General features: G+C 44.7%; 1 pseudogene; it reads left to right on the plus strand.

The window, feature by feature from the left end:
* LOC110334456 overlaps positions 1 to 17,399 on the plus strand; it is a 24,002-nt pseudogene extending 6,603 nt beyond the window's left edge.
* Positions 17,400 to 17,798: the final 399 nt, after the last annotated feature.

Here is a 17,798-nt window from a genome sequence, read left to right on the forward strand (position 1 = left end):
TTTTGAAGGTCCTGAGTTCAAATCCCAGCAACCACATGGTGGCTCACAACCACCCTAAATGAGATCTGACTCCCTCTTCTGGTGCATCTGAGGACAGCTACAATGTACCTATTTATAATAATAAATAAATCTTTGGGCCTGCTAGACTGAAGAAGCAGGCGACAGGAACTAGCAGGGTTGACCGGAGCAAGCAGAAGTCCTAAAATTCAATTCCCAACAACCACATGATGGCTCACAACCATCTGTACAGCTACAGTGTACCCGTATACATAAAATAAATAAATAAATAAATCTTTAAAAATTACATAAATCACACAAAAAAAATACTGCCTAAGCAAAAACAAAACAAAACCAAAAACGTTTCGGAATGGGCCCCGTGTCCACCTAGATCTGCTCGTTATAGATGCAGTGTCTTACTACTAACCTCATACCACCACCACCACCACCTCCTCCTCCTCCTCCTCCTCCTCCTCCTCCTCCTTTCTCCTCCTCTTCTTTTGAGATTTCATTTCTTGTGTTTTCATGAACAGATGCTCCTGCAAGCATGTGCTCAAAGAGGCCAGAAGAGGGCGTCGGATGCCTTGGAGCCGGGCGCACAGGCAGGCTGGAATGGCTGAGTCTGGCAGCTGAGCCGCCTTTCCAGCCCTAGTAGCTTCCATTGTATCTCCCTGAGTTGTGTCCTTTCCCGTCTGTTTAGTTGGAGATGACCTCAAGTTGTAAGCTTTGGTACAAGGTGGACGCAAATGAAAAGGGCACGCTCAAAGTCTTTGCCGGAACACAGTGTCTTAACTCCTAAAGCGGTACCTTAAGACTCTATAACCGATGGCTTTACTGTTGCTCAAAGCCAGCAGACATGCTTCTAACATTTCAACATTTGCCAGTAGAGGGCAGCACTACCCTTATTTTGAGAAATGTTGAGCATCTAGGGGAAAGGATCCCAACCATTTTTTGTTTGTTTGTTTTTAACTTTACTTTATCCATACAAGTTTTTTTAAATTTATTTTTCTTATTGCTTATTGATATTATAGAAGGAATACATATCTTCTATTTGCTTAATAATGGAAGACTTAGTGAAAAACAGAGTTCTCAAGTGTTCTTTCTGCTGGGTGTGCTGTCTGGCAAAGGTAAAAAGTGGCTCTACCTTAGGCAACCAGATAGCAGTCTTCTATGAACACAGTAAACACTCCTGAGCTTTCTAGAGAGTCTTTCTGAAGCAGGATGTGGGTTTTTTTAATGTGTGTAAATCATATGGTCATAACCCTGATGATGGCTTCTAAATTCTTACTCACTGACTTCATTCCGCTGTGTCAGTGTTCATTTCTAGCACTCTTGGGGCGGATCAGGGCAAATGCAGACGCAGCTCAGGTATTGTGACTTTAAGGAACGATGTTCCACAGGGTGGGGGAGGGACTTCTTTGCTGAAGCTGTGGTTGCCTGACAATTGTTCGTAAACAGCTTGTGTGCTCGCCTGATTCTATTACACTATGATTTTAATTTCTCTAAGCAATAAAAGGGGGGGGGATCTGTGACTTTTGTGCTAAGTGTAGCTCAATCTCTTTGTCAGGGGGACATAGAGGAGGGAATAATCCTAATTTTAGAAAATATATAACTGAAGTATTCTTAGTGTATTTGAGTTCTGTCCTGACCCTGGAAAGATTTTTGGCAGCAAATCTTCATTGTGAATGTAAACAAACCTCCTGAGAAGAAAGTGGTGGCAGACATTAAGTCTAGCCCCAGCCCTGCCTTGTCAACGGAGCAAATTATAACCTCTGAGCCCGTTTCCTCCACTCTTAAGCAAAGATGTCTCCAGGATTTATTAGAAGGGCTAATTCAGAAAGTGACATGGCTCAGTGGTTAAAGCACTGGCTGCTCTTCCAGAGGATCTTAGTTTGATTCCCAGCACCCACATGGCAGCTAACAACTGTCTGTAACTCCAATCCCAGGGGATCTGATGCCTTCCTCCGGCCTCTGTGAGCACTAGGCACACACGTGGTACACAGTCATAAATGCAGACAAAACACCCATACGCATAAAAATAAATAAATGAGTAAAATTTTAATTGCTTTAAGAGCTATTTAGATACCTAACAGGTTTTCCTATCATTGTAGCCCAAAGAGGTCAGTAACTGTTTTAAACATTTAAGATTTTCTGTCTCTTCTCATCTGGTGTCTTTGCATTGCCTGGATTGCTGGTTATTGTCATGTAACCTTAACTATCTCCCTAACTTAATTGCGTTTTTCTTTTTTCTTTTCTTTTCTTTTCTTTTTTTTTTTTCTTTTTGGCTTTTCAAGGCAGGGTTTCTTTGTGTAGCCCTGGCTGTCCTGGAACTCACTCTGTAGACCAGGCTGGCCTCAAACTCAGAAATCCACCTGTCTCTGCCTCCCAAGTGCTGGGATTAAAGGCATGCAACACCACGCTCGGTGATTGCTTGTTTCTTAAGACCCAAACCATTAGACCTAACTTTTTGCATTTTCCATGACAAAAATAAAAAAAGGTATTTGGTGCCTAATTGGAACATAAATATTTGTTGATTGATTAAAGACAAGCTCTTTAAAATTACATAATTACAAAATTAGCTCTTTTGCCATTTTTTTTTAAAGTAACACTTACTACCTTGACCATTTTAAGTTCACTATACAGTAGTGTTAACCGTGTTTGCACCGTTGTGTAACAGCTCCCTAGACTTTTCCATCCAGGACGAATGGTTCATAACCCTCCCACATTGCTAGTTCCAGCTCCAAGAAGCTTCTTTGTCGACTGAGCAAAACAAGAAAAGAATACATGAGTTTTTAGGAGTTTGGCTGTTTGGAGGGGGTAGGTGTTTCCTGGGCACCCAGCGACTTCTATCCTTACCTTGTGGATAATCTGCACTAGTTTCTCTAAGCTGTGGAGTAGCCACAGGCCTGGGCAGAGGCACCAGAGAAGAAGCACTTTCACCAATTGTTTATGTCTGGTACATAACTGAGCACTAACGAGAAGAGAACTATCAGGATAAAACTAGAAATTCAATTTCATAATTATTTGATTTTCAGAATAAGTGAGTTTTGTTCATAGTGAAAACAATGGTTTTGCCTGCATGCTTTTGTGTGCAGCATGCGTGCAGTGCCCTTAGAAGAGAGACCGTGTTGTTAGATCCCCTAGAACTGGAGTTACAGTTGTAAGCTTTGATGTGGGTGCTGGAAACCGAGCCCAGGTCTTCTGCAAGAGAAATAAGCGCTCCTAGCTACAGAGCAATGTCTTCAGAGCCCCCCCCCCCCAAAAATAGATACTTGATCACAAACAGAAGCAGCCAACAAATATCCCCAGATGACTCTCATTATTAAATTGGAGTCATACCAATTTATGGATGCTTACCCACCATGCCGATACAAATGTAAAATACTGATTAGTGTTGGGGAGAAAGAGCTCTGACATCACTGTTGAGGCCAGTGCCACTCCATAGACTCTGAAGAGACCATCTCCGCAGCATTAAAGTGTGCATGCCATGTATACTCTAAGAGCCTACCCCAGGGAATGTATACAAGTCTGCAAAGGTAGGCAGTTACACAGACAATAAGCAATACAGCACTGTTTGAACAAAAAAATCCTAGCAAATAATAGTATTTTTTTATAAACTCTCAAATCATACTTTTATTGAAAACTAACAGATTTGAAAGTGATTTCATACAGATAGAAATTAATGTAGATCCTACAAATGAAAATTGGGTAGAAAAGGGGGGAAGTGAGCAGGTATTGTCAAACATGTAATACTTTAAAACTCAATATATTTCTCAGTTAAGTCAACAGCTGTGCTACAGTTTGAGGCTGGCTTGGAAGTGTGAAAGTATTGCAAAGCACTTGCTTTCTGGTTGTGGTAGCGAGAACCTTTAACTCTAACACTCAGGAGACAAAGGCAGGTGCATCTCTCTGTGAGTTCAAGGCCAGCCTGGTCTACAGAGTGAGTTCCAGGACAGCCAGAGCTCCATGGTGAGACTACATCTCAAAAGCAAGAAAACAGACAGACCCTTTGCTAACAAACTGGTGGTTTCTAAAATTATAAAAGGCAGTGAGATAGTTCAGCAAGTAAAGACATCTACCACCACACCAGACTGCCTAAGGTCAAGCCCTAGGATCCACATGGGTGAAAGGAGAAAACTGGTTCTTGTCATCTGTCCTCTGACCTCTCCATCCACGTTGTGACATGGGGATGCAACTGCATGCACAAGTGTTCATACACACACACACACACACACACACACACACACACACCCCAAGGTACTTCATCCTGCAATTGAGATCGCTCCTAGTATCTAGTGGCCAGTCAAGAAATAGTTATAAAAACTAAATGAGCATCGCTGCACCATCAGAGTCTTTACAGGAATTGATGTCAACTCTCCTGGTGCCTAGCGCCTACCAGACACAGCACCAGTAGGTAGCAGTAGTTCAGTATTTTCCCTGGATCTATTGGTGCTTCTAACCACCTCACCCATTATAGGGCTTTATTCCTTTAACAACATTTATATAGTGCTTACTGTCTTCCAGGTACCGGCTAAGTGCTTTACAAACACTAATTCATTCTAATTGTATAACAACTGAAGTAGGCGGTCTTATCCCATCTAACAGATGAGGTAATTAAGGCAAAAAGCAGTCAAGCGGTTCATCCAAGTTGGCTCAGCTAGTCAAAATAATAAGGATATGAGCACAGGCGGTCTGGCTCCAGCGTCCCCAGTTCCACCTTGCCAGGATGCTTCCCACGTGATAAAATCTATAGAAGGCATGCATTGCTGGGTAGTAAAGTCACACTGCGCTTTTGTCAGGGATCTCGGAATGTTTTATTCTGTCATACCTGGAAATCTTTCCCACAGCCTCCCTTTGGGAGAGGGAGGATTTTTTTAAAAGATAACAGTGTGTGATTGGGTCACCGTTTGTGGATTTGTGTAAGGATAGGTGGTGGTTTGGGTTTTTGAAACAGCTTCTCACTTTGTAGCTCAGGCTGACCTCAAATTCAGGTTCCTCCTGCCTCAGACTCTCAAATGCCAAGATTAAGGCAAATGCTACCACACCCTGATATTATGTTTGCCAAGAAAGAGGGAGGGCCTACTCCCGTATGAGGTCACTGCATTTGCTTTCTGACATCACATCACATTAATTTCTAGGACAATAGTTCCAATTTCTGGACAGAAAAAAAAAAACCCTACCTAGAAATAGAAGAAACATGAGAATTACTTGTGCTGGAACTATTTACAGAGTAAGATGTTCGTGTGTGTGTGTGTGTGTGTGTGTGTGTGTGTGTGTGTGTGTGCGTGCGTGCATGTGATATGTGTGTGAGTCTGTGTATGAGAGTGTGTGAGTGTGTATGTGATATGTGTGTGAGTAAAAGAGTGTGTATATATAAGTATGTGTATGTGATGTGTGTGTATGAGAGAGTGTGTATGTGTGTGTGAGTGTGTGTGTGTTTCCATGTAACTAGAAGGACCAGTAATCCTCTAGTCCTAAATTTGAGAGACTTCTTGAGAGTTTGCGTTTTTCTTCATTTCATTTCATTTCCATTTTACTTAGTTTAATTTCGTCCCATAACCTAACATCAGTGTTTCTTTACCTTCATAACTTATTCATTCTGTCTCTAGGTCTTTGCTCAACATCTACAATGGGCCAGCATTGCATTAGGTGATAAAATGACCGAGTGCCTGTCCCCAGCTAGTCTGTGATGTAATAGGGGAAGAGAGGCAGCAGTGGCTTGGCACAAATACTGCTCTAAGATGTCTGTGGCGAGTGCTGCATTCTTCATAAAGGTAGGAGACAGCTCATAAGGGGCATTAGCCCGGGCAAAGCCAACTCTCCTAGGCACGTGTCTTCCAGCAAGGAAGCACATCTGTTCTGATTCAAACTCCGTATTGCCTGCTTATGTTAACATAAAGGTTCTGCATTCTGTTTGGACAGTCAAATGGTTTTAAGGGAAAACATTAAAAGCGTTAATATTAATTAGCTAAATTTTAACTTAATATGATGATAAAGTATCTTTTTTTACTTATTTTGTTTTACTATCATTCTTACCTCCTGTTCCAAAGGGCAAAAGCACAAAGATATCACTTCACATATTATAATTTGTATTAACAAAATAGAAATAATTTTTGTCTGATTAAGATTTGTGAGGAAGGTGCTGGAGAGATGGCTCAGTGGTTAAAAGCACTGGCTGGTCTTCCATAAGATCTGAGTTCAATTCCCAACACCCACACAGCAGCTCACAACTGTAACTCCAGTTCCAGAGGACTTGAACCCCTCACACCAATGCACATAAAATAGAATTAAATAATTTTTTTTTTTAAAAAAAGAAGCCGAGCAAGAAGGTACCACTCACCTTCAGTCCAGTACTTGGGGTGTAGAGTGGATCTCTGTGAGTTTGAGGCCATCCTGGTCTACAGAGCAAGTTCCAGGATAGCAAGGGCTACACAGAGAAATCTAAGAGGAAAAAAAAAAAAAGGAAAAAAAAAAAAAGAAGGAAGAAAAGAAAAGAGAAACAAAGAAAAGAAAGAAATGTGAATAAAAATCAAAATGTAAGCATAGCATGCATCTTTCTAAGTTATAGAGAGAAATAGGCAGGTGTGGAGGTCACGCCCGTAATCCTACTCTCAGGAGATGGAGGCAGGAAGATCAGGACTTTTAAAAAATCACCCTTAGGTACAAAATGAGCTCAAGACCATCCCAGGTACCCCCAAACCCTCTCTCAAACAAAAAAGGAGGAGGAAGAGGACGGTAAAGTGAAAGTGGGAGGCTGGGGATGCTGGGAGTCAGCTCAGTCAGTAACAGTGTCTGCTACGTAGGCATGAGAATCTAAATTCAGATCCACAACACCCAGGCAGAAAGCCGGGTGCCACAGTGCACATTCGTAATCTATAAGCTGGTGAGATGTAGACAGGAAGTTCTCCAAAGCTCGGTGACCAACCAGTCGAACTGGTGAGCTCTAGATTCACAAAGAAGTCCTGTCAAAAAATGAGGTGGACCACAATTGAGAAAGCCAGCAAACCGCGGTCTTCCGGCCTCTGCGCATGCGCACATCCCCACTTAAACACAAAAAGAAAGAAGGGAAAATAACTGTGTTAATCATTTTCGCGCTACATAGGATCCTTAAAGTAGTGCAACAGGACATTTATAATTAATGCCCAGAGAGTTGGGGTGGGCATGGGAGCCAAGTGGGGCTGCAGAGTCTTCTCTGAAGATCATTGCATCAGAAAGAGTAGATGATGCCAGAGCCAAGGTCACAGCTGGCACCTCTGGTTTCCCCAAGGGAGGGTCTGGCTGTGACTAAGGCAAGAAAGGTCCGTGAGGAACACGAAAGGGTTCATAGGCTTCTGTCAGGAACCCCAGAGAGAAGGCTATTATCAGAGGCAAGAAAGGAAGAAAGGCCCAGCATACAGCCCATCGATGGTACGGCAACCAGCACCTCAGATGTTCTCCATGCCGTTCCAGAATACGCCCTTGCTTAAGGCATGGGACTGGAGGATGATGGCATCTCTGTTCTCCATCCTCCTGCCTGCGTTCCTTTCTCCTTTCACCCCATATTATACAAAGTGCTTAGTGTTTCTGTCACACCTAGACCTTGGAATATGGGTTTGCACTGTCCCGAGCTCACTGCATTTTATCTAGTTATCTCTTCATGGTGTTCTCAGGTCAGCTCATAGTACCGCCTACTGTCTGTCAGAACTGCAAAGTCAGGCTCACTAAGTTAGAACCTGGATTCTAGGATCTCAGCTTTTTTTTTTTTTTAATTTAACAAACACACATGTACACAATGCACATTGTTCATATATAGAACAACTGACAGTAATAATAATAAATAAAATTATTATTATTTTGAAGTTCCTCAGATAAATCTAATATATTCCCAGAATTGACCATCAAAAGAGGAATACGGTAGGGCCAGGTATAGTGGCGCACGCCTTTAATCCCAGCACTCTGGAGGCAGAGGCAGGATGATCTCTGTGAGTTCGAGGCCAGCCTGATCTACAGAGTGAATCCCAGGACAGCCAGAACTACACAGAGAAACCCTGTCTCAAAAAGACTAAGAGAGTGGGGGTGGGGTTGGGGAAAATACAGGTCCGATGAGATGGCTTGGTAGGAAAAGCGTTTGCTGATCAAGTCTAACAACCTGAATTCAATTCCCAAGACTAACATAAAGGTGGAAAGAGAGCCAGCTCTACAAAGTTGTCCTCTAACCTTCACACTTGTGACATGGCGTAAGGGCATACACCCATGTGCGTGCATACGTGCACACAACTATAATAAGTTTTAGAGAGCATCAGAAGAGAGAGGGGGAAATACAGGTTTTCGTTAAGGCACAACTTGTAATAAACAAATAGACACTGAAGCATGGTTTGAGCCTTACTGCCAACCCTGCAGTTCTAGCCCTAAGAACCTATCCTACCAAAACATGTGTGCAAAGGCATATGTGCACGAAGGGTCTCTGCTATGTTGTGTGTATTGGCAAAGGTTTTGGAAACAATTTTAGTGCCTACCTGTTGGTGAATGATTACACAGTAGGTTCCTCCCAGATGGCATGCACTGTTGCACTAAATCTAAATGAATGTGGCAGAACTGTCACAGGAAGGTACCCCAGGAAGCAGCTCTAAGACAGGACTCACGCAAAGCAAAGCACGGTTGCTTAACAACATGCGATGTGGAGTTCTAGAAAAGAGAACTGCGTGTATACATCAGTAAGTATACAGACCATTGGAGGATATTCACCGAGTTGTTGAGAGTGGTTATCTCTGAGAATACAGGAGGGTGAGGGCAAGTGTATTCCGAACACGCTCCAGAGCTGTTGGTTTTCATGCTGTCTGTAGTCCTGGGGGAAAAAAAACACTATTTGAAGCAATTACCATCTTAGTGCTGTAATATGTTGTAATATTAAATGCAGAATTGTGTGGTGACTGGTATAGTGGGCTGATAATATGAAACAAATCTACAATATCAATTCGAAGTAAAACCTGCTAGGGCACCTCTGACTTGTTAAGCCTGCTGCTTCTTAACTAGGGAATATCGGGGATGGAGTCGCTCTGACTCCTCTGGCCCTCCTTAGGCTTGAGTAGATTCTGACCCTCTCTGGTTCTCCAGATAACTCACCCATTCAAGCAACTCACCTCTAGAAGGATTTCTATGACCTACTTTGTAAATTCAGGGGACGGAAGGCCACACTCCTGCCTGAGTAGGTCTTCCCCATTTAGGTAGGTGAAGCAAGAAGGTAAGTTATGCTGTAGTGGGGGTGGGGGTGGGGGTGGGGCTCTCAGCCCTGTCTGGTCACCCTTGGTTCTTAGTCTGTCTAACAGTGAACCTTGGAAGTTCATAATGGGAGTGGCTACTTAGGAGTCGGCACCTCCTCACCCCAGGCCATCCCATCAGCTCTGAGAGAAATGAGGATATCACTCTAAGGGCAGTGACTTATAGCTGAGATTGACCGAGAGAGAGAAGAGAGAGAGAGAGAGAGAGAGAGAGAGAGAGAGAGAGAGAGAGAGAGAGAGAGAGAAGACAGAGAGACAGAGAGAGAAGAGACAGAGAGACAGAGAGACAGAGAGAGGCTTCCAGCCCCCAAAGAGCCCCAGTGCACAGCTCTTTAGAACCTGTCCCTCAACTTCTCCAGCTCCCCTTTCAAGTTTCAGATCCAGATAGAGCTTGATGAGAAAACTTAGGTAGGGACATCCCCGGAGGGAGGAATGTCCTGCTCATTTATCTGTGACAGTCAGAGTAGATGTCACCTACACAACATTTCTCTCACCTTTGAAACAAGCACTTCGGGACAGCCCTGCCACCCTCAAAAGACCCAGAAGGAGGACACCAGTCCAGGATTCATTTACCACAGTTCAGATTTCTTGAGAAATAATTTCACTTTTAAACAGACCATTCATGAAAACAGAGTGTTCGTTTTAATTTTCCTCAGATATGTACTACCTGTAGTGTCAGAAGATGCAAACAAGTGAGCTTTGATTTCCACTTATTTTCTGGGTCAGCCTCTCCAGCTGGTCTTTCAGGGCTCATGGCCCTTTAAGTGCAGAGAAATCAGCCCAAGGTCCGATGCTGGAAAGTCTGGGCCTATGAGTTTGCCACCTTACACAGGAGGGTGAAGGAACAAAAACACCTGTCCATGCCCCCACAAGGCGGGACTAGCCAGCGTCGCCAAGTCTCCACAGGATGCCCCTTGTTCTCTGATTTTGGCATACCTCAGAAATAATGGAGAAATCCAGTTAAAATACAGGGCCTGATTCAGCAGGTAGGGTGTAGAGCCAAGGAATCTGCACTCTAGCATTAGCTCATTCTATGTATTTGTTTTCGAAAGAGGGTCTTACTGTAGCTAGCCCAGGCTAGCCCTCCAACTCGCTGAACAAGTCCTTGAATCCCTCTCCTCCTGCCTCCACCTCTTGAGTGCTGGGATTACAATCCTGCATGCATCACCGCACCTGGATTAGGCAGTACTGAGGATCAAACACAGGGCTTTGTGTGTGCCAGACAAGCATGCAGCCAACTGAGCTCTAGCTGGGTCTGGAAACAGGTGATTCTGGGCCCTTCCTGAAGCCCCTTTAACATCCTCTGGTACCCATGGTGATACCTTTGCCAAGGTTCCTAATGGCACTTCCAATCACACCTCTGGGTGACAGTCCCTTCCCCTTGCCTGCCATGGCTCTCCATGGCTGTCCTCCTCTAAGAAGAGGCCAGTTAATCATCTGGAAACAGCCACCCTGAAGGGAACCACAATCCCTGGAGACCAGCAGCCGAGGTGTCTCCCAGTGACTGCTGCGTGCTGTCGACCATCCCCTCTAGGAGGCAACTCTCATGAACTCCCTAATGAACCACTGCTGCTGTGTGGTTTTATCATGGTAGCTGCTGGTTTGAACCAACTCTTCAAAATCTCCCAGGTCCTCAAACCTCGATATGCATCAGAATTCCCAGGAGTGTGATGAGAGTCTAAGGCCCAGGCCCCATCCCAGAGCCACCCTGGGGCTGAAACTGCTTGGTCAGTAGTTTACTAGCCAGCAGGGGAGACTCATACAAGCCAATGCTTAAGAACTGCCACTTAAAAGAAAAGTCATAGAGATAATATTACTTTAACTGAGTGTTTTGTGGGGCAGTGGGCACCGGGGGTGGTGGTGGGGAATAAAAGGAGTTGGGGAGAACCCACGTCCCGCCAGAGTTCCAGTGTTCTGGGCAGGCAGACGCAGAAAGACTGCCCGCACGCTTTCCACGTGGCCCTGGGTGGGTGTCTGGCTGTGTGAAGCCACTGGCCCCAGCTTGGCGGGTGGTGGACATGGGGCAGCCTTAGGTACCAGGTTCTCAGCCTCAGGCATCCCAGACACCGCTGGACACTGTGGAAGAGCTGAGAACAGAATGGAGGTCCTGGGGGCAGCTCAGTCAGCCCAGGGGCCAAAGGGAGGAGAGCGCAGGGGAAGAGGGGGGCTCTGGATGGTTCTCGAGAGTCCTTGGTCTGGCCCATGGCTGGAGCGCAGGAAGGCCTTCCAGCAAAAAACAATCTCATCGTTCAAGCACGGCAGGCCTTGATGAGCAGAGACAGTCTATGTTTTTAGAGCTTTATTGTAGAAAGGCAGAGAGAAAGAGAGAAGGTAGAAAGAGAGAGGCTGGCCATGGCCACATGGAGTGGGGGAGGAACAGGAGCCAGGGGTCCAGGAGACATGATGCAACACCTTCTGTCCCATGTAGGTGGAAATCACCACCCATCGGGTCTCCCAGGGTTCAAGACCTATGCTAGACTGGAGACCAGGCTATGTGCCGCCCACTGCCCTACAGTATTTCATACATTCGTATGAAGTATTTTAATAAAATCTGTTCTCCATTCTCTCCCCTCCAGCTCCTCTCCCCTAGTCCCTTAATCACTTTTCCCTCCCAAATTCATGTTCTCCCCTCAACAACTAAAGTCCACTGTGTGTGCATAGGTGTAGAACCATCTACTGGGGCATGGGTAGCCTTTCAGAAGCCACAGAACTGAAGAAAAGACACACACATACACAAGCATGTATGTGTGTATATATAAGTTATATATGTATAATATAAATATATTACTTTATTTTTTAGGCAGGGTCTCACCTACATAGCCCTGGCCTTGGTGGAGCTTGGGACATAGACCAGCCTGGCTTCAAACTCATGGTGATCAGCCTTCCCAAATGCTGGAATTAAAGGCAAATGCCACCACACCTAGCTTAACAATACAACTTTCAGAGTCCAACCAATGTATTGCAAATACAGACCTCTCAAGCATTCTTAACAGAAAATCTAATTGCTTGTTTGTCTAATTTGACCAACAATCCTCCATTAAAGTGTCCAAATACTTTCCTAGAGGAGAAAGCTACACGAATATGTGTTCTTAGCAAGAGGTCTATAATCAAAAGTTTTAATTGTTATTGTTTTGAGACGGGTTCTTAAATTGTCGGCTCAAACTCACACAATACTATTGTATCTGAAGACAAGAAGCGTGTCATGGGCATGCATCAAACTTGCCCCCAGCACTGGAACCACAGATGTGAGCCAGCACACTCAACAGGAACTTGAACTTTGCAAACTAACTGAAGGCTATTTTTAGCATGATGAAAATCACAGTGATGACAGTAATGAATATTTATTAGGCTATTTAATTACAATGTTAACACATTATAATTAAGATAGAATTATATCACTTTCCCCCGTCCTCTCTCCAATTCCTCCTGTACTCCCCTGACTCTCAACCCAATATCCTCTTTGATTACACACATTTTGTGTCTATGTATTTGTGTGTCTGCACAAATGCATAAAACCATCTGTTGTTTGTGTGTATGTGGTTTCTTTTATTAGCCTGATGCTGACATAAGCATTTTTCACAGGTTAGCAGATGAGGAAGCCAAAGCACAAAGAACTTAACATACCAAGGTTTACACAGCCGCTAAGCAGTGGTGTTAAGATCTGAAACAGAACCCACGTCTTGGCCACCATTGCCACGCTTGCATTCATAGATTAGGTGTCCATTCTGAGCCCCTGGGCCCACATTAGGGATTGTCTTACACATATACTGTGATGAACAAGAGAGTGTTGGCCCTGTCTTTGATTCCCACAATGCAGTGAGCAATCCTCCAAAAATATAAGCACACTGTTGGCTGCAGAGCAAGGACAGAGCCTAGACAAGAAGGACCAAGAGAGGCATCTCAGAAGAACTGAGGGCTAAGTTGTGACCTGAGGTCAGGTATGAATTGGCCAAGAGAACTGGAGAGTGGTGTTTAAAAGGCCGGAATGAAGAGAACATAAAAGCATGTGAGAGAAAAAGAAACTTCGTAATTGTAAAAAGGTGGGGCTAATGCAGAGCAGGAAGGGGCTGAGCGATGAGCCTGAGCTTGGGAGACACATGAATCCAGATTTTGACGGATTTTGTAAAGTATAAAGATCGCATGGGCAACTGAGCTATTAAAGTGGTGGACAGAGCACGTAGCTGGGTAAAGGTGTTCTGGCCTGATCCGAAGTCATGGGCATGCAGTGGTGCCTGAACCCTAGGAGATCGAAAAACCCAGGGATAAAAACCAAAGACAGCAGCAGCAAGAGAGAGGGAAAGAGAAAGAGACCCTCAAAAGAGACCCAGACAGGTGACATAAGACCCCCCAGGACGACACAAGCTGTGACCAGAGTTGAGAATTCAAACTGTCTCTAATCTCGAACTCAGTGTCTCAAACATAATGTTTCCTTAGTGTCTAAAATCACAGCAGATATAAGATATCTGTATTTTTCAGTTCATTTATACAACAGAAATCTGATGTGTGATTACTGAGAACACTCCGTGTTCTGCTGAGGAAGCAAACTCCTGTCTTCTTGCTGGCTGGAATCTGCCTGTGTAGCAGCCATGCCTTCTGCTGGGCTATGTTTTATGCTTTCCCTCAGTATGTCCCCTAGGGGATGCCATCCATTAACAGACACTTAGGATTTCTCCTCAGAAGTCCTCTCATATGGCACCGGGGCATCTACACACATCCAGAAATCACTCTGGGTAGCCACAATTCTCCAAGGAGCAAACTAAATGTTAGCAGAGATCTTGTTTCCTACGCCAACATATATGTCTCCTTCAAAATGCAGATTAATGGACGCCATTGCTTCTCTTGTTTATTGTTTTATTAAAATGACCCATTGTTATTCTTAAATATTTGAGTGTATGTGAATAGATGATAAATAGATTGGTTGATTGATAGGTAGATGATAGACGGACAGACAGATGTGAGATATGAAACATTCCAAACAAGGTTTTGGGGGTTTTGTCTTGGGGGGAGGTTGTTTGTTTGTTTGTTTGGTTTGGTTTGGTTTGACTTGGTTTTTCGAGACAGGGTTCCTCTGTGTAGCCCTGGCTGTCCTGGAACTCACTCTGTAGACCAGGCTGGCCTTGAACTCTGAGATCTACTTCCCTGGCCCTTCTGAGTGCTGCGATTAAAGGTGTAAGCCACCACACCTGGCTGTGTATAAATTAAAAACAACAACAACAACAAAAACAACAACTTCTAACTTCTCCTTTTACCTGTCTCCCACCCCACTTGTTTCCCATAACTTCATTAATCTCAATCCAGAACTACTCGTTGTTGACAATTGGGCATATATTCTTATATGTATTTCTCTGTGCATGTATGCATATCTCAACATCTTTTTAAATGAAAAGGTACACATTGCCTATATTGTTCTAAAACCAGTTTAGCCTGGAAATGTTTTGAGCTGTCTTTAAAACCTAGCACAGAAATCGATGGGTATCATTATGACATTACCACCCCCACACTTGTCGTTAGACCTTGTGCTTTATTTAACCCACTTGGAAGTGGGATGCTGGAGTTTGCACACCCCATGAAAACACTCATCGGCAGACTGTACCCCAGCCTGAGGCTTGCTTCTTACGCTGTGTGATGCTCTTCCTGGCAGGGTGACAGCTTCTTCTGCCTCTTCCTCTCCCTCATCCAGTCTGTGGGGCACAAAAACCCTGGGTGCTTTAACAGTCCTTTTGAGTCCATTCGAGCGGTTCCTGGGAGCCTTTGGACTCCTTTTGTTCTGCACACAGCGGCAAGGAGCCCAGAAGAACGCTGCCTGGCTAAAGTTTTAGACTACGGATTGGCCAGGCCTGACCTTCCCTTCCCTCCATCTTTGAGCAGGTTGGGTGTCCCCTCCCTGGCTCTCCCTCTAACCCTTGCTGCTGCTCAGAGTAAGGGATGTTTGTTGTTTTAACGCTCTTCTTACAGAGGCTAAGACTCTGGGGGGATGTAGGTTCAACAAACAAACTATTGTCTTCACATTATACTCTTATTCTTCAGGATTTAGGAGGCACGGAGGACCGGCTCCTGTTATCCGGGAATCGGCTTCAAAACTTTAGCTCATGTTTGAATTGTGCCTCTGGATCCCTTTTAAGAGCATTCTAGCTAGAGACTGGTTGACCACATTTAAACTAAAGCTATATCCTATAGCCTCAAACAGTTCTTCTGTTAAGGAGGCAAAGGTAGCATTGGGGAGGCAATTAGAGAGAGGCTGGCAGCCCTATCAGGAGCTACAAGCCTTTGAGCAACAGAGAAGGGGAAGCCCAGACTCAGGGTAACTTGGCCTCCAGGGCAGACGTGGAGTCACAGCTAGTTTTGATGATGATCTGGAAAGCTTAGGCAGAAGGCAGGAAGGTTTTCAAGTCCCTGGTAACTAGGAGAGGGTTTGTCTCTTCTTATCTGACACTTTAAGTTTCTGTTCAGGGACTGGCTAAGGTAAACTTGATGAATGCAGAGACCCTGTTGTGTTTGTTTACTAGTGAATGTTCAGTCCCTGGAACAATGCCTCACACATAGATATCCAATGGATGTGTGGGTGTGTGGGTAAGTGGGTAGTTAACTGGATGGATGGGTGGGTGGATGGATAGGTGGATGGATGGATGGATGGATGGATGGATGGATGGATGGATGGATAGATGGATGGGTAGGCGGGTAGTTAGCTGGATGGATGGGTGGGTAGATGGATGGATGGATGGATGGATGGATGGATGGATGGATGGATGTGTAGGTGGATGGATGGATGGATGGATGGATAGATGGATGGATGGATGAATGAATGGATGGATGCAGAGTAGATAAATGAACAAGAAAAATTACCATGTTAAAGTGAGTAACAATGAGAAGATTGACTAGTGTCCCTCTGTTGGTGAGGTGTCTCCAACAGACCACTTAAGGCACAGCCAAGAGAACCAAGAAGGTTCAAAACTTAAGAGAAGTGGAAGCAGCCAAGCAGGGTAAGAGAGCTGTCTATGGCAAAGCTTATCTGAGGAAATTACGATAGCCGGCTTAGCTTTACATCAGCCAAAACTCAAACAAGATAAAATTATTTTACACAGTCTTCTGCGCTACCTGCCTGGTCATTAGGCAACAGTGTGTGTGTGTGTGTGTGTGTGTGTGTGAGAGAGAGAGAGAGAGAGAGAGAGAGAGAGAGAGAGAGAGAGAGAGANGAGAGAGAGAGAGAGAGAGAGAGAGAGAGAGAGAGAGAGAGAGAGAGACAGAGACAGAGACAGAGACAGAGACAGAGAGACAGAGAAACAGAGACTGAGACAGAGAGTGAGATAGAAAGACAGAGAGAGACAGAAACAGAGATAAAGACAGAGAGGAGGGAGGAAAGGAAGAAAAGAAGAAAGGGAAAATAAGGAAGGAGAAATAATTACATTTGATCGAACCTGGAAGATCAGCGTGTGAAGGTGGCAGTAGCAACTCGGGTCTTGCCACAGCCGAGCACACGACCCCAGCCTGATGTGGTGGTGGGAAATCCACCGCCATTTGCTGTGATCTCAAACAGGGTGGCAGAGGATGTGGTAACAAATCCACCATTGGGTTAGCTGGCTTCTTCCGGAGTGGGAGGAGCAGGTTACTGGGATGCTGATTTGGCCGGTGTTTCGCTGACTGGTATGAACTCCCTGTCTCCTGATGTAAATATGGAGCCACGCTATCTTGTTCAGGATACTGATGAATTTATTTTGCCAACTGGAGCTAATAAAGCCTGAGGCAGATTTGAATCAGCTTCCTTTACCATTGGAGGATGCTACGCGACAGGGGCTGCATTCGGGACAACGAGCAGTCTTCGTTTAGGATTGCAGGCCAAACAAAGAACTGTACAGATTGTGACTATGGTAACTAGTCAAGGGGCACTTTAGGCTGGTACTCTCAGTTCCTTGGCTCTGCCCTGTAGTGCTTTTGGTGTTTTCATTAAGAAGACACGGGGTGCAGAAGATGACCCTTGTGTCACCACAGAAACAGCCTGAACCTTGTTGGGAATGTTGTATAAATGGACAGGTGTCTTCCAGGAATAGCAGGCGGCAGTATTCTGACAAGGACTCACGCTCGCCAGTCTCTGCCCTGTACGACAACTGGGAGCACATGAAAGGCTTCCTGCTCCAACGGTCACTCTGAAGATTTCTGCCACCCCAGGAACGGGAGACACTTCATAGTCATCCAGATCAATTAAATAAGTCAGTCTAGAGTTGCTCTCTCTTTTGTACCTACAAGTGCTTGGAACAGTTGGAGACTGAGTTGCTGTGACAAAGATCATGGATGGGTGGCCTAGACGGCTCTGCTTGCGCTCAGTGAGTGGAACCCAAACCCTTTGGTGGCCCATTGAGTGAGTGTTCTCTTCTCCTTTGGAGATGATCTTGTACCTCCTACCCCAAAACCGGAAAACCACTTATCCTCCAAATTCAGGCCATACTTTTATTACCATGTTAATTCATTTAAAAGTCTAAAACTTAATGTTGCCCTGTTTTCCAAATAAAGGGGGAAAAAAAAGAAATAATTTCATTTGTCCTGCCCTAC

The sequence above is a fragment of the Mus pahari genome, chromosome 1 (assembly GCF_900095145.1).
Source record: "Mus pahari chromosome 1, PAHARI_EIJ_v1.1, whole genome shotgun sequence".
In the NCBI taxonomy this organism is placed as follows: domain Eukaryota; kingdom Metazoa; phylum Chordata; class Mammalia; order Rodentia; family Muridae; genus Mus; species Mus pahari.